This window comes from Aquarana catesbeiana, linkage group LG08 (genome assembly GCF_042186555.1).
Source record: "Aquarana catesbeiana isolate 2022-GZ linkage group LG08, ASM4218655v1, whole genome shotgun sequence".
NCBI lineage: Eukaryota > Metazoa > Chordata > Amphibia > Anura > Ranidae > Aquarana > Aquarana catesbeiana.
The window spans coordinates 47,396,343-47,418,232 of NC_133331.1; the positions used below are offsets into that span (position 1 = coordinate 47,396,343).

Here is a 21,890-nt window from a genome sequence, read left to right on the forward strand (position 1 = left end):
GGGGTCCCCCAGACATATGTCACATGACAGGAGCCAGACCCGGGGTCCCCCCAGACATATGTCACATGACAGGAGCCGGACCCGGGGTCCCCCCAGACATATGTCACATGACAGGAGCCGGACCCGGGGTCCCCCCCAGACATATGTCACATGACAGGTGCCGGACCCGGGGTCCCCCCAGACATATGTCACATGACAGGAGCCGGACCCGGGGTCCCCCCAGACATATGTCGCATGACAGGTGCCGGACCCGGGGTCCCCCCAGACATATGTCACATGACAGGTGCCGGACCCGGGGTCCCCCCAGACATATGTCACATGACTGGAGCCGGACCTGGGGTCCCCCCAGACATATGTCACATGACAGGTGCCAGACCCGGGGTCCCCCCAGTTATATGTCACATGACAGGTGCCGGACCCGGGGTCCCCCCAGACATATGTCACATGACAGGAGCCGGACCCGGGGTCCCCCCAGACATATGTCACATGACAGGAGCCGGACCCGGGGTCCCCCCAGGCATATGTCACATGACAGGTGCCGGACCCGGGGTCCCCCCAGACATATGTCACATGACAGGAGCCGGACCCGGGGTCCCCCCAGACATATGTCACATGACAGGAGCCGGACCCGGGGTCCCCCCAGACATATGTCACATGACAGGAGCCGGACCCGGGGTCCCCCCAGACATATGTCACATGACAGGAGCCGGACCCGGGGTCCCCCCAGACATATGTCACATGACAGGAGCCAGACCTGGGGTCCCCCCCCCCAGACATATGTCACATGACAGGAGCCGGACCCGGGGTCCCCCCAGACATATGTCACATGACAGGTGCCAGACCCGGGGTCCCCCCAGTTATATGTCACATGACAGGAGCCGGACCCGGGGTCCCCCCAGACATATGTCACATGACAGGAACCGGGGTCCCCCCAGACATATGTCACATGACAGGTGCCAGACCCAGGGTCCCCCAGACATGTGTCACATGACAGGTGCCGGACTTAGGGTCCCCCCAGATGTATGTCACATGACAGGTGCCAGACCCCAGGGTCCCCCCACATGTATGTCACATGACAGGAGCCGGACCCAGGGTCTCCCCAGATGTATGTCACATGACAGGTGCCAGACCCAGGGTCCCCCCAGACATATGTCACATGGCAGGAGACGGACCCGGGGTCCCCCCAGATGTATATCACATGACAGGAGTAGGACCCGGGGTCCCCCCCAGATGTAAATCACATGACAGGAGTAGGACCCGGGGTCCCCCCAGACGTATATCACATGACAGGAGTAGGACCCGGGGTCCCCCCAGACGTATATCACATGACAGGAGTAGGACCCGGGGTCCCCCCCAGACGTATATCACATGACAGGAGTAGGACCCGGGGTCCCCCCCAGACGTATATCACATGACAGGAGTAGGACCCGGGGTCCCCCCCAGACGTATATCACATGACAGGAGTAGGACCCGGGGTCCCCCCCAGACGTATATCACATGACAGGAGTAGAACCTGGGGTCCCCCCAGACATATATCACATGGCAGGAGTAGGATCCGGGGTCCCCCCAGACATGTATAGCATGACAGGAGCCAGACCCGGGGTCCCCCCATACATATGTCACACGACAGGTGCCAGACCCAGGGTCCCCCCAGACGTATATATAACATGACTGGAGTAGGACCCGGGGTGCCCCCAGACGTATATCACATGACAGGTACTAGACCCGGGGTCCCCCCATACATATGTCACATGACAGGTGCCAGACCAGGGGTTCCCCCAGACATATATCACATGTGCAAAGGTTTAAGGCAGGTGTGAGGAAATTATGTAAATTAAAGTGATTCTAAAGGCTGATTATTTGCATTTGTGTAGCGACCCCCCCCCCCCCATTTCTTACCTGAGCTCCCTCTGATCAAGCGATGTTCACGATAGCCTCGGCTGTCCCGGGACTCGCCCTCCTCATTGGCTGAGACAGCAGCAGGTTCCTATTGGTTACCACTGTTGTCACTCGTAGCCTTTCAGCCAATTAGCAGAGCGGGGGCTAGGCCGAGCCACGTCTCTGTGTCTTATGGATACATAGAGCAGCGGCTCGGGAGCGAGCACCCAGCGGTGCCCCCAGGGCAAGCGGCTTTCTCTGGGGGGCACTGCTCGAGGGGGAGGAGCCAGGAGCACTGGCAGAGCACCAGAAAAGAAGAGGATCGGAGGTGTTCTGTGCAAAACCACTGCACAGAGCAAGTAAGTATAACATATTTGTTAAAATAAATAAATAAATATTAAAAAAAAAAAAAAGCTTTAATAGCACTTTAAAAAATGCTTTAAAAAATATAAGTTTTAATTGTTTATTTTTATCAATTTACAAAATGCAAAAGAAGCAAACAGAAAAAAAAATCCAAATCATATCAATATTTGGTGTGACCACAGTTCGCCTTCAAACAAACGTCATTTCTTCTACACACACAAGTACACACACGCAGGTTTTGAAGGAACTCAGCAGGTTGTTCCAAACTTCTTGGAGAACTAACCAGAGATCTTCTGTAGATGTAGGCTGCCTCAAATCCTTCTGTCTCTTCATGTAATCCCAGACAGACTCCATAATGTTGAGATCAGGGCTCTGTGGGGGCCAAACCGTCACTTCCAGGACTCTTTGTTCTTCTTTACACTGAAGATAGTTCCTAATGACATTGGCTGTATGTTTGGGGTCATTGCTGCAGAATAAATTTGTGGTCAATCACATGCCTCCCTGATGGTATTGCATGGTCAATAAGTATCTGCCTGTATTTCTGAGCATTGAGGACTCCATTGATCCGGCATTGTTGAGCACTGTAGACGCAGTGGTTGGCACCAAACAATGCACCAGATGAAAGACACATCATGTTCACTTCCCTTCAAGTTCGGAAGATGTCCAGCAGTGCCTTCAGCACAGAACTGGCGGCAAACCAGTGGGACCCAGGTACAACCACCTGCTGTCTGGAGATGTCTGGCCAGAAGAATAGCGGTCAAAGGCCATACCTCCAACATGGAAACCAGGCTAAGCGACTCAACTATGCAAAAACTTAGGAAGTGGGGTGCTGAAAAATGGCAGCAGGTGCTCTAGTCCAGTGGTCATCAACTCCTGTCCTCAGGGCCCACTAACAGGCCAGGTTTGCAAGATAACTGAAATACATGACAGGTGATATCATTTGCTGCTCGGCGATTGCAGTATTCTAGTCTGTATCTCCCCAAGGTAATACATAAAACCTGGCCTGTTAGTGGGCCCTGAGGACAGGGTTGATGACCACTGCTCTGGACCCACGAGTCAAAATTTGAAAGAAGGAGGCAGTTAGTTCAGTGAAGGCAACAGTAAAGCATGGTGGAGGTTCCTTGAAGGTTTGGGGCTGCATTTCTGTAAATGAAGTTGGAGATTTGGTAAGGATCAATAGTGTCCTCAATGCTGAGAAATACAGGCAGATAATTATCCATCATGCCATACCATCAGGGAGGAGTGTGACTGGCCCCAAATGTATTCTGCAGCAGGACAACGACCCCAAACATCCAATGTCATTAAGAACTATGTTCAGCGTAAAGAAGAAGAGTCCTGGAAGTGATGGTTTGGCCCCCACAGAGCCCTGATCTCAACATCATGGAGTCTATCTGTGAATACTTTAAGAGACAGAAGGATATGAGGCAGCCGACATCTACAGAAGATCTGTTGTTCGTTCTCCAAGATGTTTGGAAAAACCTACCTGCAGAGTTCCTTCAAGAACTGTGTGCAAGTGTACCTGGAAGAACTGATGCTGTTTTGAAAGCAAAGGGCGGTCACACCAAATATTGATTTGATTTGGATTTCTCTTCTGTTCGTTTACTTTTTTTTCCTCTTTTGTTAATTGATAAAAATAGACTATTAACACTTCTGTTTCTGAAAGCATTCTTCATTTACAGCATTTTTTCACACCTGCCAAAACATTTTGCACAGTACTGTATGTCACATGACAGGGGCTGGACCCAGGGTCCCCCAGACATATGTCACCTGACAGGCCCCAGATATCCCCAGACCTATGTCTCTAGGTAGAACATGGGTACAGACTCCACAATGGCTCACTACGTTAATGGGGGTCTGCATCCACTGTCTGTTCACCAATCAAGAGCCTTGTCCAGTGTTGCAGGGAAGAGTACAGGGCCACCTCCAGATCCCACCATCCAGGAGCCCACTCCCTTCTGTTGTATCAGCCCTTACCACCCAACATTCATAACCCAGCCAATGTCCATGCTACCCTCTGTCAGTGTGTGCACCCCTTCACCACCCCACACCGCACCTCATTAAATGTGTTACACCCCGACACCAGCCACCAGCCACCATCTGTATTTCTTTGTCAGGGTGTGCATCCCCCTCACTCCTCAGCACTTGTACCCCAACAGTGGCAATACTCGACACCAGTAACCATCTGTACTTTCCTCTGTCAATGTATACCCCCCAGCACTTGCACCCCAACAGTGGTAGTACACCCTGACACTCGTCACCATCCTTACTTGCCTCTGCCCCCCTTACCACCCAACACTCGCACCCCATCATTTGTTAAACCCCAACATCAGCCACCCTCCCTACTCCCTCTGTGTGTTGCCCCACTCGTCCAACACCCGCACAGATGTTACACCCTGACACCAGCTATTATCTGTACTCCCTCTGTCAGTGTGTCACCGCCCATCACCAGCACCGCATCAGTGGTGTTACACCCTGACACCCACCGTCATTGTGCTTCTCTCACCACCCATCACCCACACCGCATAGTGGTGTTATACCCTGACACCCACCGTCATTGTGCTCCTCTCACCGTCCATCACCAGCACCGCATCAGTGGTGTTACACCCTGACACCCACCGTCATTGTGCTTCTCTCACCACCCATCACCCACACCGCATAGTGGTGTTATACCCTGACACCCACCGTCATTGTGCTTCTCTCACCACCCATCACCCACACCGCATAGTGGTGTTATACCCTGACACCCACCGTCATTGTGCTGTGAGCTGCATCTCCTTCTTTCCTGCCATTGTGCTCATCTCACCACCCAGCACCCACACCGCATCAGTGATGAGACACCCACCATCATTGTGCTCCCCTCACCACCCAGTACCAGCACAGCATTAGTGGTGTCATACCCTGACACTAGAGCTGCACGATTCTGGCTAGAATGAGAATCACGATTTTTTTGCTTAGAGGATAGATCACGATTCTCGCGGCGTAACATCATCTTTTACATTAAAACAAAAAAAATTGTGCTAACTTTACTGTTTCATTTTTTTATTTATTGAAGTGTATTTTTTTCCAAAAAATTGCATTTGAAAGACCGCTGGGCAAATGCAGTGTGACATCAAATATTGCAGCAATTGCCATTTTATTCCCTAGGGTCTCTGTCTGCTATAAATATATATATATATATATATATATATAATCTCTATTGATTTTAACTTAAGAAAGAAGTGTCAGAAAAAGATTTAGACTTTAAGTGGTTAAACTTCCTGCATTTACAGGTTGTTTAAAACTTGGCAGATTGCCCAGTTATTTGTTTACACAGAGACGTTTATCCCTTTGATCTAAGAAGGAAGTTAGTTACAATGTTTCAAGTTCTAAACTTGGCAGACTGCCCCAATACTTTCTTTTGACAGCTGAGTGAGCAGATAATCTCTCCACTTGTTTATATGAAAGAATCTGCAAACTCAGCAGGAGAGATCGTCAGGGGAGGTGAATCGAGATCACGATTTTTTAACTATTAATTGTGCAGCTCTACCTGACACCTACTGCCATTGTGCTCATCTCACCACCCAGCACCCACACCGCATTAGTGGTTTTGCCCCTGACACCCACCATCATTGTGCTCATCTTGCCACCCATCACTCGCACCGCATTAGTGGTGTTATACCCTGACACCCACTGCCATTGTGCTCCCCTCACCAGCCAGTGCCCACATTCCATCACATTTGTTAAGTTCTGGCACTAGTCACTATCCACACTCCCCTGTATCAGTGTGTGCCCCCTTACTGCCCAAAGCCTGCACCCTATCAGTGTTGTTCAACTCTGACACCAGCAACCGTCTAAACCCCCCCCCCCCCATCCCTGTCAGCATGTATGCCCCTCATTGTATGAACGTCCCCGGCACCTGAGTTGAATCTTCCATTTGTTTGTGACTTTTTCCAGGGATGTTTAACAGAGGTCACAGGCATCAGATGATGGTTGGAGGCGATGGCACAATCTTTCTGGCAGATCTCATACAGTAACATGTCAGCTCACCCGAGCTCTGCATGTGTATACTGTGTAGGTGGAGATCTCCCCTTATCTCAAGGATTCCATCAGTCGTTCAGCCCCAGGGCCATCTGCTGGGGAATCTTCCACTGCCAAAGACATGAGATAACCATCTAATACAAGAGCAGTAAGCACCTCAGGTCTGTGGGCAGTGTTATGGTGACCGATAACATGAAAACCTGAACCCTGCAGGAGCTGGCACCTTCTCTGGGTGGTGGGTTGGTAGACCAGGGAAAGTAGAGTTCCTCTTTAGTCCAGGCTCTGCAGTCAGTTGGATGACAAGAGTCACTGAAGGTCCCTTACAAACCTTTGCCGGAGGACACGCTAAGGTTTAGGGAGGTATGCGATGTGTCCTGTCTTACCGGTAAAGCTGCCCCCATGCATTACACGGTGTTACCTAAAACTGGATAGGCAGGTATGGGTGGAGGCTGATCATTTTCTGTTTTTCAGGGAAAAAATGTTGAATTGTGGCGCTCTTTCCTGTTCATAGATCCGCTGTGAGAAACATGTCTGCTCCATCCTCCAAATTCCCACTGTGAAGATAAGGTGTGGATCACGTGCCCGAATTTAAACTGTCGTGTTGCAATAATGTGCTGCAACGCATGTTACATGCTTTGGTGCACTGTGGTGCCATTCGTTGTAAACCTCACCTCCACGCACCACGGAAATGCATATGCACTTTAACTGTGCCATAAGATGTGCAACCTAACTTTTCTGTATGAAAAGCTGACGTGCGCACAGATCCATTGAATGAATGCAGTAAAAGCAGCGAGAGCTTTGTAATGAAGGTCCTCAGGTACAGTGTACTCTTCAGCAAGGAGAACAGTGAGCAGCACAATACAGACCTCACCAAATCACACTAGAAATCTGGTGACAGTCAGAGACAGCAGTGCCTTAGATAATCTCTCACTGCAGATACACAGCTATCAGGTGCCTGGGCACAGGAATGGCACTGTTATATTGGGAGTGCCTGGGCACAAGAGGAGCACTGATATCGGGAGTGCCTGGGCACAAGAGAAGCACTGATATCGGGAGTGCCTGGGCACAAGAGGAGCACTGATATCGGGAGTGCCTGGGCACAAGAGGAGCACTGATATCGGGAGTGCCTGGGCACAAGAGGAGCACTGATATCGGGAGTGCCTGGGCACAAGAGGAGCACTGATATCGGGAGTGCCTGGGCACAAGAGGAGCACTGATATCGGGAGTGCCTGGGCACAAGAGGAGCACTGATATCGGGAGTGCCTGGGCACAGGGAGGAGCACTGATATCGGGAGTGCCTGGGCTCAAGGAGGAGCACTGATATCGGGAGTGCCTGGGCACAGGGAGGAGCACTGATATCGGGAGTGCCTGGGCACAGGGAGCAGCACTGATATCGGGAGTGCCTGGGCACAAGAGGAGCACTGATATCGGGAGTGCCTGGGCACAAGAGGAGCACTGATATCGGGAGTGCCTGGGCACAAGAGGAGCACTGATATCGGGAGTGCCTGGGCACAGGGAGGAGCACTGATATCGGGAGTGCCTGGGCACAGGGAGGAGCACTGATTTCGGGAGTGCCTGGGCACGGGGAGGAGCACTGATATCGGGAGTGCCTGGGCACGGGGAGGAGCACTGATATCGGGAGTGCCTGGGCACGGGGAGGAGCACTGATATCGGGAGTGCCTGGGCACGGGGAGGAGCACTGATATCGGGAGTGCCTGGGCACGGGGAGGAGCACTGATATCGGGAGTGCCTGGGCACGGGGAGGAGCACTGATATCGGGAGTGCCTGGGCACGGGGAGGAGCACTGATATCGGGAGTGCCTGGGCACGGGGAGGAGCACTGATATGGGGAGTGCCTGGGCACGGGGAGGAGCACTGATATCGGGAGTGCCTGGGCACGGGGAGGAGCACTGATATCGGGAGTGCCTGGGCACGGGGAGGAGCACTGATATCAGGAGTGCCTGGGCACGGGGAGGAGCACTGATATCGGGAGTTCCTGGGCACGGGGAGGAGCACTGATATCGGGAGTTCCTGGGCACGGGGAGGAGCACTGATATCGGGAGTGCCTGGGCACGGGGAGGAGCACTGATATCGGGAGTGCCTGGGCACGGGGAGGAGCACTGATATCGGGAGTGCCTGGGCACGGGGAGGAGCACTGATATCGGGAGTGCCTGGGCACGGGGAGGAGCACTGATATCGGGAGTGCCTGGGCACGGGAAGGACACTGATATCGGGAGTGCCTTTGGCACGGGGAGGACACTGATATCGGGAGTGCCTGGGCACGGGAAGGGCACTGATATCGGGAGTGCCTGGGCACGGGAAGGGCACTGATATCGGGAGTGCCTGGGCACGGGAAGGGCACTGATATCGGGAGTGCCTGGGCACGGGAAGGGCACTGATATCGGGAGTGCCTGGGCACGGGAAGGGCACTGATATCGGGAGTGCCTGGGCACGGGAAGGGCACTGATATCGGGAGTGCCTGGGCACGGGAAGGGCACTGATATCGGGAGTGCCTGGGCACGGGAAGGGCACTGATATCGGGAGTGCCTGGGCACGGGAAGGGCACTGATATCGGGAGTGCCTGGGCACGGGAAGGGCACTGATATCGGGAGTGCCTGGGCACGGGAAGGGCACTGATATCGGGAGTGCCTGGCCACGGGAAGGGCACTGATATCGGGGGTGCCTGGCCACGGGAAGGGCACTGATATCGGGGGTGCCTGGCCACGGGAAGGGCACTGATATCGGGGGTGCCTGGCCACGGGAAGGGCACTGATATCGGGGGTGCCTGGCCACGGGAAGGGCACTGATATCGGGGGTGCCTGGCCACGGGAAGGGCACTGATATCAGGGGTGCCTGGGCACGGGAAGGGCACTGATATCGGGGGTGCCTGGGCACAGGAAGTGCACAGCTGTTTTTCATGAGGAATTCAAGACAAAAGGTAGATTTTTTTTAGTTCAGTTCAGTTAGTCCAGAACACAGGATACTGAGAGCAGTAGATGAGGAGCAGATTTGTTCTGTGATTTATATCACATAGGTGGTATAGGTAACATTTTGTGAGACAGGTGTGGTGGGATTTTGCTTTGTTGAGAACATAGAGGATCTGTCACCTGTAATGGTACGGTAGAGCGGTATAGCATGTAGCAACAGTAACTAGAATGGCCATATGGCTTCCTTTGTATTCAGGTCTGTGTTAAGGTCTCTATTTTCAGGTGGATACAGTGTGTTGGATGGAGTGTGTAGGTAACCGAACACCGCAGGTCACTCTTCGCTCGGCCTACAACATTAATGTTTGATGACAGGTCTTCTTTAACACCCATTCATATATATACAGCCTAAGACACACAATGCCTTTTTAAAGAGGCTCTCCGCCTATAAATGGTTTTCTCTCTTCCTAGTACACATTTTATTTCCTGCTTTTACTGAATGTTATGGAGCTGAGTCTGAAATCTGAACAATGAAAATAATCGATCCACAAAGGAACCTAGACAAGAAAATCTAGAAAGAGCGATGTATTTGATCTCCACATAAAACATGGTCTCTAGGGAATGGATGGGATGTCACTGGTCTGTAGGTATTGGATGGGATGTCACTGGTCTGTAGGGAATGGATGGGATGTCACTGGTCTGTAGGGAATGGATGGGATGTCACTGGTCTCTAATGAACGGATAGACTGCTGGTTCTCTAACCCTTGTGATTTTTGCATGGTGTAGTGTGCGCTGTCCATGGTACTGATGGGTTTTATATCTCTCTGCTGTATTGATTGCTCTTTTCCTTCTCAGTCCTGTATGATGTGTAAGCAGGGAAATGATCGTCTGCCATGTCTGGTTCTCCGGGATTTTGGCTCGGTGTTTGCCGGGCAGTTGTAGAAGGCCTCATTCCATGGCCGGGTCCTGGTCCACGGGGATGGAGTTGGACATCCCTGCACTTCATACCAGGGTGGTCTGTCTACATCTGTGATGAATGGATTAGAATTCCACCCTTTATAAATTGGAGAAATGGCTGAAGAAAATTGGCTGCAAAGCAGACAGAGTTACTTTTGAGACTATAGATTTTGGGTTGTGTTGTTTTGTTGTGTTGTTCTTGAACATTCAGCGTCAGCCCTTATCATTGGTGGATGGAGCTGGAAGTGCAGTGGGAAGACCTTTTCATGGAATTCCCAGTAAGTAGAAGAGGTCACTGGTCTCCACCCATAACTGATCAATACAAGCTAATTATTGGAATGAGGCCATCACCTGCCAATAGAATCGCTGTGGTCAGTTGATTGATTTTTGGTGTGTTCTATTTGATGATCTTACCATGACTACTCCACCGGTGTGATGGGATTGTGGTAAAAAAATAAGAATAGTCATTACCAGACTGTTTTCCTTCAGCTCCCAATACAATTCTAATGTGGAAGCTGAGTTCTTTGTTGGGGGGGTCTTCACGTCACCCCCTCGTATATATTCAGCATCAGTTAGGATGAAGTATAGTATAGGGAGGACTGAATAGAAGCCCCCGGACATGAGATTTTTGTCATTCCAATAATGATATAGCTGCAGGTGCTGTGCACGTTCATAGACAATTCATGGCAGATTTCCCGGGGGGGGGGGGGGGGGGTTGAGCTGGAAATTGTACATTCTACTACCTTCCCCACCCTCTCAGACCATCCGAGTTTGTATGTCTGTGGAATGGCAGCAGAGTGGCTTAGTGGTTAGGACTTATGTCTTGCAGCACTGGGATCATAGGTTCAAATCCCAGCCAGGGCTTTATCTGCATGGAGTTTGTTTGTTCTTTCTGTGCTAGCGTGTATTTCCTCCCGGTATCTCGTTTCCTCCCATGGCCAAAGACATGCTGGTAGGTTAAATGGCTCCTGTCCAAATTTTTCTGTGTGTGTGAAATAGGGGCCTTAGATTGTAAGCTCCTGCAGGCCAGGGTTTGATAGGAATAAACAGTATGTAAAGCCCTGTGTTAGATACCTGTTGTGAAAAATATACAATCTTCCCATCTGTACTCTCTGGGAGCTTCTTCTAACAACAATGCGGACTGCGCTGTCCATCTAACTGTGAGTTGAGAAGAAAAAAACACACATAAAGAAGTCATCACTCTGGAATATGTCAGAGATATACAAATGTATAATAATAATAGTGTGTGACTGTGGTGGGAGATTAGAGTGTAAGCCTCTCTGGTACAGAGACTGATGTGAATGGCTCAGTGTTCTTTGTGCAGCACTGTGGTATATATCAGAGCTATATAAATGTATAATAGTGTGGGACATTAGAGTGTAAGCTCCTGTGGTACAGTGACTGCTCTTTATGGGTCAGTGTTCTCTGTGCAGCACTCCAGAATATGTCAGAGCTATATAGATGTATAATAAGAGTGTGACTGTAGTGGGACATTAGAGTGTAAGCTTCTCTGGTGCTGAGCCTGATGTGACTGGTTCAGTTTTTGTCTGTACAGCACTATGGAATATGTCAGCACTATATAAATGAATTGCGGTATATATGAATGTGGTTGCACCTGGGTCAGCTGGCATTAAATGAGTTAAGCAGGAGCATTGCCTGTATTATCTGTGCAGCACTACAGAATATGTTTGAGCTCTATAAATACAAAAAATAATGGAAATAAATGATGGTAACCGGATGCGGAGATGGTGAAAATCCTCTCGGCATTTTCTCCAGTCCTCTTGAGACGTGTATTTGCCGCGTTAGGAAGGAAATCTGGTCCCCAGAGAGCCTTGTTGTAGATAAGTGCTCTCTCTGGGTTTAGCGTGTTAATGACATCCGGTCGGCGGGATGATAGGCGGCGGTTTCAGGACTTTACTCCCCTGATCCTGCGCTTCCTGAATGCAGCGCGATGTAATGAGGGGAAATGGTGGGCCGCTAGGTGTATTCTGGAGGATTCAATCACATGCTTTCTATGCAATTTGCGCTCTCGTGGTAAAGAGGATTTGTGCCGCATGTAATGAAGCGTTTACTGTCCACCGCTCGATACCTGATCATAAACAAGCGATTTCCAATCCGCCTCCACACTGAATGCGTCCTATTACCAGAGCGCTGTTAATGGAGCACTTATTTCCAGACGCACTTTGTGACGCCTGCCGCCGTTTACCCTCTTGGTAATTTGCGGTGTTATTACAGGCGGCTGTGTACTGTATGCGATATTCCATGCATCTTTATTTGTGGTAAAATGTTATGACAGATTTTCCTAGGTAACATTTCATTGAGATAGAAATAAAATATCTGAAGCTTAAAGCAGGATTGGACCCAAAGCAAAAATGTTATATATATTCGGGGTGATTTACTAAAACTACGCAATGTTCCTTCCACCCCCCCCCCCCCGCTGTCTTCTGGGAGACACACAGGTCCCAGAAGACAGCAGGGACCAGTCAGGACGCGCAGCGCGACTCACGCATGCGCAGTAGGGAACCAGGCTGTGAAGCCACAAGGCTTCACTTCCTGATTCCCTTAATGAAGATGCCGGCGCCTCCACCTGGGAGCCGAGTGACCAGTCGGCTTCGGGTGAGGACATTGCGGGCGCCCTGGACAGGTAAGTGTCCTTATTTTAAAAGTCAGCAGCTGCAGTATTTGTAGCCAAACTCCTCTTTAATTGAACAAGTTGAAGTTAGAAGCTGATTGGCTACCATGCACAGCTGCTTTAAATGTGGGACTGCATTAGTCTTTTTTTTTTTTTTTGTTTTGTTTGTTTTTCGGCTTTTTCTTTTTTTCTTAGTTTTCACCTGGTAACCCAGCCAGTAATAACACTTCCAGTCCTTGGATGTCTCCACTTTGGATGGAGGAACAACAGAGATCCCTTTGGACAGTGGCATCGTCAGTCTAGGCCAGTGATGGCGAACCTTGGCACCCCAGATGTTTTGGAACTACTTTTCCCATGATGCACTCTGCAGTATAGTTGAGCATCATGGGAAATGGTAGTTCCAAAACATCTGGGGTGCCAAGGTTCGCCATCACTGGTCTAGGCAGAAGGATAGTGTTAGATGCACTAGCAGATTTATATTGAAAGTGATTCAAAACTTTATTTTTTTTTTCTTTAAAATAACAAACCTGCTATACTTAACTGCTCTGTGCCATAGCTTTGCACAGAGCAGACCTGATCCTCCTCCTGGGGTCCCCCCCGCCACTGCTTCTGTCTCATCGCCGAGTTCTCCCATAACAAGCCGATGCTATGGAGGCACTGGAGGCTCGCTCCCAAGCCTTGCTGTCTGTGTCTGTAGACACAGGCAGTGGGACTCGCCCCCCACCCACCCCACCCTTTTACTGACTGTGAGTGACAGCAGTGAGAGCCAACGGCTGTCTCTGAGCCAATGTGAAGGGAGAGAGCAGACAAAGCTTCTGCTCTTGTGCACATTGCTGGATCAAGTTTAGGTAAGTATAAGGGCAGGTGGGGGGGGGGGGGGTGCATGCAGAAAGTTTTTTCACCTTAAAGGGGTTGTTAAGGCAGTGCACACAACCACTGCCAGCCCCTCTGGTAGGATTACATGTAGTATACATGGGGAGACCTCCCGCACCTGGAACCAATGTCAGGAACAGCCTAGGAGGGGAGACTCCTGGCTTCAGAAGGTAGTGGAAAAACTGCCTAGTAGGATGGGTTACAGGAGGGAGGAAGGGAAGGGTGGTAAAAAAAAAAAAAAAAAAAAAAAAAAAAGGGTTTTAGTCGGGAATGGGGCTTTAGGGCTCATGCACACTGCAGCTCAAAGAAGCGGCTTTTGGGCTTTTTTGAGCTCTTCTCTGCCTGGAAACTCCCCTCCATGTTGGCCTATGTGTCCATGTACATTATAGCTTTTTCAGACATATGCTCCTACAGGCACAAAAACACCCCACCAAACTCATGTATTTGAGAGGAGCCAGTGCCCCAAAGAGCTCAAAAGAGCTTGAAAACGCACAGAAACATTTGTCCAGCGTTTTGTTTTGTTTATACAGTGGTTAAGAAAATACTATCTAGGAGGGTTTGTGAAAAAAAAAAATATACTCATGCTCATAAAAGAACAAAGGGCCGTGAAGAAGCGCAATAAAAAGCACAAACACCAGGCTGAAATAAAAGCTCAAATGCCTGTAAAAGCAGCTTTTTTTTTTTTTTTTTTAGCTGCAGTGTGCATGAGCCCTTAAAAGTGACCTGGTCAGTGATGAATAAATACAAATAAAGATCCTGAAAAAGGATATAAATACTAAAAGTGGTTGTAAACTTTTCCCAGTGAAGTGAATGGCCTCAGGTGATACACAGAGAAGAAACAAATCCTCCTATATAAGTTGTACCTGTTTATCTTCAGTTTTCTCTTAACATCTATGCATAATTTATAAAGCTTGTCTGAGCTGTCAGAAAACAAGGTGAAGAGAGCTGAAGTTGCACACTGCAGAGCTCAGTTGGGAGAGCTCTGAGAGCTGATTGGAGGGAAGAGACTCACCCCCTTTCACACAGCATGCAGGAACAGAGCTGAGGCTGGCAATCAGATGGAGATCCCTCCCCTGTCACCATTTTTCTCTTGGTGTCAAGAAAACTTGTCAGAAGTGATTCATGCTGATAGCAGTGGAAGGAAGCAGCAAACAGATATGACACTGAGGCTGGGTTCACACCTAAGACGTATGTGACTCGCAGCGGGGGGTCCGGTGCATCCCTGTTCTCCATTTCAGGGACGAATCAGGGCCAAATTTTTTCCTGAATTCGGCCCTGAAACGGCACCAAAAGACGCACAGCACTCCTGTGCAATCCACTTTGCAGCCGTCCCGGAGATGTGTGAACTGGCTCCATAGAGAGCTGGTCACAATCTCCAGTCATGCGAATTGGATGCGTGGAAACCCACATTCAATGCGCACTAGTGTGAACCCAGCCTTAGTGCTCTGGATTGAGCCAAGCACACACTGTAGAGAGATATGCTTTGTTCATTTTTTATGTCCGAGGTTCACAACCACTTTAACCACCTGCCGACCAGCCGCCGTCATTATACGGCGGCAGGTCAGCTCGATCCTGCGAATCGCCGTACCGGTGCGGCGTTCCCTTTAACAGCTATAGCAGGCATGCGCGCGCCGCTGCACAACGGGGGGAGCTGATGCATGTGGCCGGTCACCCGCGATCATTCCACAGAGAGCCAGAACAGGGATCTGTCAATGTAAACAAACGGATCTCCGTTCTGTCAGGGGAGTAGAGAGTGATCGTCTATTCAGGAACAGCGATCTCTCTGTACTCTGTCAGTCCCCTCCCCCCACATTTAGAAACACCCCCCAGGGAACACTTAACCCCTTGATCGCCCCTTAGTGTTAACCCCTTCCCTGCCAGTGTCATTTATACAGTAATGAGTGCATTTTTATAGCACTTATCGCTGTATAAATGTCAATGGTCCTTAAAAAAGTGTCAAAAATGTCTGATCTGTCCACTGCAATGTCGCAGTCCTGCTAAAAATAGCAGATAATTGCCATTACTAGTAAAGAAAAAAAAGAATAATAAAAATGCCATAAATCTATCCCCTATTTTGTAGATGCTATAACTTTTGCGCAAACCAATCAATATACGGTTATTGCGATTTTTTTTTTTTTTTTTTTTTTACCAAAAATATGTGGAAGAATACATATTGGCCTAAACTGATGAAGAAATTCTTTTTTTTTTTGGATATTATAGAAAAAAGTAAAAAATTTTATATAAATTTTTTCAGAATTGTGGGTCTTTTCCTGTTTATAGTGCAAAAAATAAAAACCGCACAGGTGATCAAATACCACCAAAAGAAAGCTTTATTTGTGGGGAGGGGGAAAAAAGACCGACAATTTTGTTTGGGTACAACGTCGCACGACTGCGCAATTGTCAGTTAAAGCGAAGCAGTGCCGTATCGCCGAAAATGGCCTGGTCATCAAAGGGGGTAAACCCTTCCGGTCCTTAAGTGGTTAAATACTTCCTTCTCCTTTCATGTAGAAAAGCCAACTCTAATTGAGGCCGCTGGACTTCTCCAAGTGTAGCCAAATTGGTGTGACCTACAAACACAGCCTAACCATCCGCCAAATAATCACAGACAGTCTGAATTTGGAGTGAAGGATCTGGTTCCAGGGAATGAAGATAATGTTCTGTGTATAACATTGCGGAGGTTCAAGCGATAATTATCAGTTATTGCCAGTTCTTGACAAAGTAGCTTTAGGCTACAGAAGGTGTTGGCTGCTCCACCCTCCTAGAAATTGCTGGCCCCGAAGGGCTGAACCTCCTCTGTGTTTTTCCTTATCTATATTGATATGTTATGCCATTTGTGTATTGTGGGTTAGTCTATTGTATATTTCACTATCTTCATTGAAATGTATTCTTTTTGGTTTCTGGGTATATGTTGTTTTAATGATAGCAAAATGAAGAACAAAAACCAACTGTGGCCTTTTACACTTTTCAATCATAGGCAAAAAAAAAAAAAAAAAAAAAGTATGGCTTTACCTTCAGATCCTAACCAAGACTACTGGACATTGCAAGTTTAACCACTTCAGCCCCGGAAGATTTTACCCCCTTCCTGACCAGAGCACTTTTTGCGATGCTTTAACAATTGCGCGGTCATGCAGCGCTGCACCCAAACAAATTTTTTTTTCTCACAAATAGAGCTTTCTTTTGGTGGTATTTGATCACCTCTGCGGTTTTTCATTTTTGCGCTATAAACAACAACAAAAAAAAAGCAATATTTTTTACTTTTTGCTATAATAAATATTCCCCAAAAATATATAAAAAAACAATTTTTTTCCTCAGTTTAGGTCGATATGTATTCTTCTACATATTTTTGGTAAAAAAATCGCAATAAGCGTATACTGATTAGTTTGCACAAAAGTTATAGCGTCTACAAAATAGGGGATAGTTTTATGGCATTTTTATTTTTTATTAGTAATGGCGGCGATCTGCGATTTTTATTGGGACTGCATCATTATGGCGGACACATCGGACACTTTTGACACTATTTTGGGACCATTGGCATTTATACAGCGATCAGTGCTATAAAAATGCACTGATTACTGTGTAAATGACACTGGCACGGAAGGGGTTAACACTAGGGGGCGATGAAGGGGTTAAGTGGGTCCTAGGGAGTGATTCTAACTGTGGGGGGATGGGACTCACAACTCACATCACAGCGATCACTGCTCCCGATGACGGGTGTCAGTGATCTCTGTCATGACCCAAGCCAGAACGGGGAAATGCCTTGTTTACATAGGCACTTCCCTGTCCTGTGGCTCCGTGACACGATCGCCGGGAGACCGGAGGACATCGAGTCTGCCGGTCCTGCGGGCACGGTCACGCTGTATGCGCGTGCACACCTGCTTTCCCCTGCTCTTAAAGGGGATGTACAGGTATGCCCATTTGCCCACCGCTGCCATTGTGTCGACGTATATCTGCGTGCATTGGTCGGCAAGTGGTTACCTTCAGATCCTAACCAAGACTACTGGACATTGCCAGTTTAAACCATGGTGCAATCTAAATAATATTGTTCTTATTCTTATTTATTGTTATTTTTCTCGAATATAATTGTAGTACCACTATGGTGAGATTTCCCGACTGTTGAGATAATTGTGTCCCAGTTGGGATATGTGCGTTAGGCCTCTAGAACACTGCAGCTTGAAAAAGCTTAGTACAGCTTTTCTTTTTTTTTTTTTTTTTTTTTTTTTATACTGACCTAAAATACAGTCCAATTAATCGTAATGAGCGTATGCACACAGACGTGTAAACAAGCTCCGTGCGTTCTTTACTAAAAAAAAATAAATAGAAAAATCTGCATTCTTGGTCAGTAATTTACGCCGCATATGGGCGCAAAATGGCCATTCACATATTGTGCAGAACAAAAACACGAGAATAAACTTTTTGCGTGTGTGTGCAAATAATGTATATGCGTGAAAATGCACCCAAATAAAAAAGAAAAAGAAGGCTGAAAAAGTAGATGCTCAAACAGAGGTATTGTGTGCAAGAGGCCTAACACTAAGGCTGGGTTCACACTAATGCGATGCCAGACATCACATGTGATTCGCACCGCATTGCTGCGCACATCAATGTGATGTCTGTACAATGCGAATTCATCGCATTTGCACCAAAATGATGCAGGACCCTTTTTCTGTCCTCACTGGAATCAGATTGCATGGGTGTTCAGACCCATGCGATCCGATTTCACAGTTCGCACTGCATTCTGCAAACCGATTTGGGGGTGTCATTAACTTTATATTGACACTTGTGAACTGCCTGCGAGTCAGATGTGATGTGATTATTCGCACAGAAATTGCGCTGGTTCCCGCGTTGCACCAGTGTGAACCAAGCCTAAGGCCCATACACATGATCAGAATATCATACGAAAATTACCGCTTTCTAAGCAATCGTATGATAATCTGATTGTTAGTACACCACTTTTGAGAGCCCGTCACGACAATTCATCCGATATTATCCGATTGGACAATTTTTCTTGTACAATACCAGATCGTATGATTTACTTTAAATCAGTACAGTTGTCATTCGAAAATACAATACAAATACACTACAACACATTACATCACTTCTGGGTTTTTATTCTGTTTTACAAGAATTTTCGTAACTTTAGTAAACTCTTCATTTTCGATATGAGATTAGCATGCAAAAAAAAACCAGGCAATCCATTCGTCCAATAATCTCATTGTGTGTACCAGGCATAAGGATGACCATATACAGCCTGATGAAGTCAGGTGACAGGTTGCGGTGATAGGACTTTTATGAGTGCAAAACAAAATAATACCTTGCTGCCATACGGTTGTGCTCATAAGTTTACACACCCTGGCAGAATTTATGATTTCTTGGCCATTTTTGAGAGAATATAAATAACACAAAAACTTTTCTTTCGCTCATGGTTAGTGTTTGGCTGAAGCCATTTATTATCAATCAACTGTGTTTACTCTTTTTTTTTAAAATCATAATCACAACAGAAACTACCCAAATGACCCTGATCAAAAGTTTACATACCCCAGTTCTTAATACCGTGTATTGCCCCCTTTAACATCAATGACAGCTTGAAGTCTTTTGTGGTATTTGTGGATGAGGCGCTTTATCTTCTCAGATGATAAAGCTGTCCATTCCTCTTGGCAAAAAGCCTCCAGTTCCTGTAAATTCTTGGGCTGTCTTCCATGAACTGCAGGTTTGAGATCTCCCCAGAGTGGCTCAATGATATTGAGGTCAGGAGACTGAGATGGCCACTCCAGAACCTTCACTTTATTCTGCTGTAGCCAATGACAGGTCTACTTGGCCTTGTGTTTTGGATCATTGTCATGTTGGAATGTCCAAGTATGCCCCATGCGCAGCTTCCTGGCTGATGAATGCAAATGTTTCTCCAGTATTTTTTGATAACATACTGCATTCATCTTGCCATCAATTTTGACCAAATTTCCTTTGCCTTTGTAGCTCACACATCACCAAAAACATCAGCGATCCACCTCCGTGTTTCACAGTAGGTATGGTGTACCTTTCATCATAGGCCTTGTTGACTCCGCTCCAGATGTAGCGTTTATAATTGTGGCCAAAAAGCTCAATTTTGGTATCATTACTTTGTGCCAGAAGGTTTGAGGCTTGTCTCTGTGCTGTTTAGCGTATTGTAGCATTTGTGTAGTAATGACTTTCTTCTGGTGACTAGACCATGCAGCCCATCTTTCTTAAAGTGCCTCCTTATTGTGCATCTTGAAACAGCCACACCACTTGTTTTCAGAGAGTCCTGTATTTCATCTGAAGTTATTTGTGGGTTTTTCTTTGTATCCCGAACAATTTTCCTGGCAGTTGTGGCTGAAATTTTAGTTGGTCTACCTGACCGTGGTTTGGTTTCAACAGAACCCCTCATTTTCCATTTCTTGATTAGAGTTTGAACACTGATGATTGGCATTCTCAATTCCTTGGATATCTTTTTTATATTCCTTTCCTGTTTTATACAGTTCAACTACCTTTTCTTTTGCTTTCCCCATGACTCAGAATCCAGAAACATCAGTGCAGCACTGGATGAAAGATGCAAGGGTCTGTCAGGAGCCCAGAAACTCATTGACCTTCTTTACACACACTAATTACAAGCAAACAGATCACAGGGGAGGATGGTTACCTTTAATAGCTATTCAAACCCCTTTGTGTCAACTTGTGTGCATGTTATCAGGTCAAAATCACCAGGGTATGTAAACTTTTTTGATCAGGGTCATTTGGGTAGTTTCTGTTGTGATTATGATTTAAAAAGAGTAAACGCAGTTGAATGATAATAAATGGCTTCAGCCAAACACTAACCATGAGTGAAAGAAATGTTTCTGCATTATCATTCATATTCTCTGAAAAATGGCCAAGAAATCATAAATTCTGCCAGGGTATGTAAACTTATGAGCACAACTGTATATGACATCATTTAGCTTCAAACACTCCTAAAGGTTGAAGTGTTTGTGTTCAAGTGTATGTGTTCTACACAAACATGGCAGACGTGCCAGGAGTGCCATAACCGATCGCTGCCGCTCCAAGCCTGCTATGTCTCCCAGATTTACACTCTGTATTCAGGTGGCTGCAGAAATAGAGCACATCTCACTCCAAAACATAACATAGCATGCAGGTACCGCCACACAATGTATTCATCTCCAATGTAAGGTGAATGAGAAACTGGCTTCAGCTTAAATCCCAGCCCATCGGTCATGCCCCTTTCAGGGTGCCAGGAGCCCAAGTGTTTTGTCACCTCGGTGTACTGACCTCACTACACGCTACTATTATTCTGCACTTTGCTCTCTACTAACTAGTGTACATGTTACTTTTGTTTATGTAAGCTGCATAACTCCTAACTGGGTCCTAAGAGTTACTCTGCTCACCTGGAGGACTCTTCTCCTTCCTCTCTCTAACTCTCCTCTCCTGAAATACTCTGCTCTGCTGGAGGACTCTGCTCCTTCCTCTCTCTAAGACCCCTTTTACACTGAGGCGCTTTGCAGGCGCTATAGCATTAAAAATAACGCCTGCAAAGCGCCCTGAAACAGCGGCTCCATTCACACTGGAGCAGGGCATCAGAAAAAGTCCTGCCAGCAGCTTCTTTGGAGCGCATTAGAAGCGGTGACGGTAAAGAGCCGTTAAAAATAGCGGCATTTTAATGCCGACACCTGGGGCGGCTCAGTGTGAAAGGGCTCTAACTCTCCTCTCCTGAAATATTCTGCTCTGCTGGAGGACTCTTCTCCTTCCTCTCTGTAACTCTCCTCTCCTGAAATACTCAGCATTGCTGGGGAGGACTCTGCTCCTTCATCACTCTAACATTCCTCTCCTGAAATACTCTGCTCTATTGGAGGGCTCTTCTACTTTCTCTATCCAATTCTCATCTCCTGAAATACTCTGTACCAGCCTTTTTCAACCATGATAACCATGCATCCAGGGGTGCCTTGAGGTTTCTTCAGGGCTGCCTTGGCCAAATGCCCAAAAATGGTATACAGACCAGCGGGTGTATGAAGCCTGCCTTTTAGTTACACAAAGCCATGAGTTTACATTGTGCATTATTACAGCCTTCTAGCTGCCGGCGCCCTAGTAATGAATTATGTCATCAGTTGATAAGGAGGACGTCGAGCACCTGCTCAGCATCCTTGTTTGCCCCTCTCCATCATCACTGGGGTCACATTAGCTGAGTGAGGGAGAGAAACTGAGGGAGAAGAGAAACATTGGTATACTAGTCCGTACCAGTGTGCACGG

At 47.5% G+C, this 21,890-nt stretch overlaps 1 protein-coding gene across 13 annotated transcripts in view; it reads left to right on the forward strand.

The window, feature by feature from the left end:
* SHTN1 (shootin 1) overlaps positions 1-21,890 on the forward strand; it is a 185,359-nt gene that overhangs the window by 2,339 nt on the left and 161,130 nt on the right. The window lies entirely within an intron of this gene.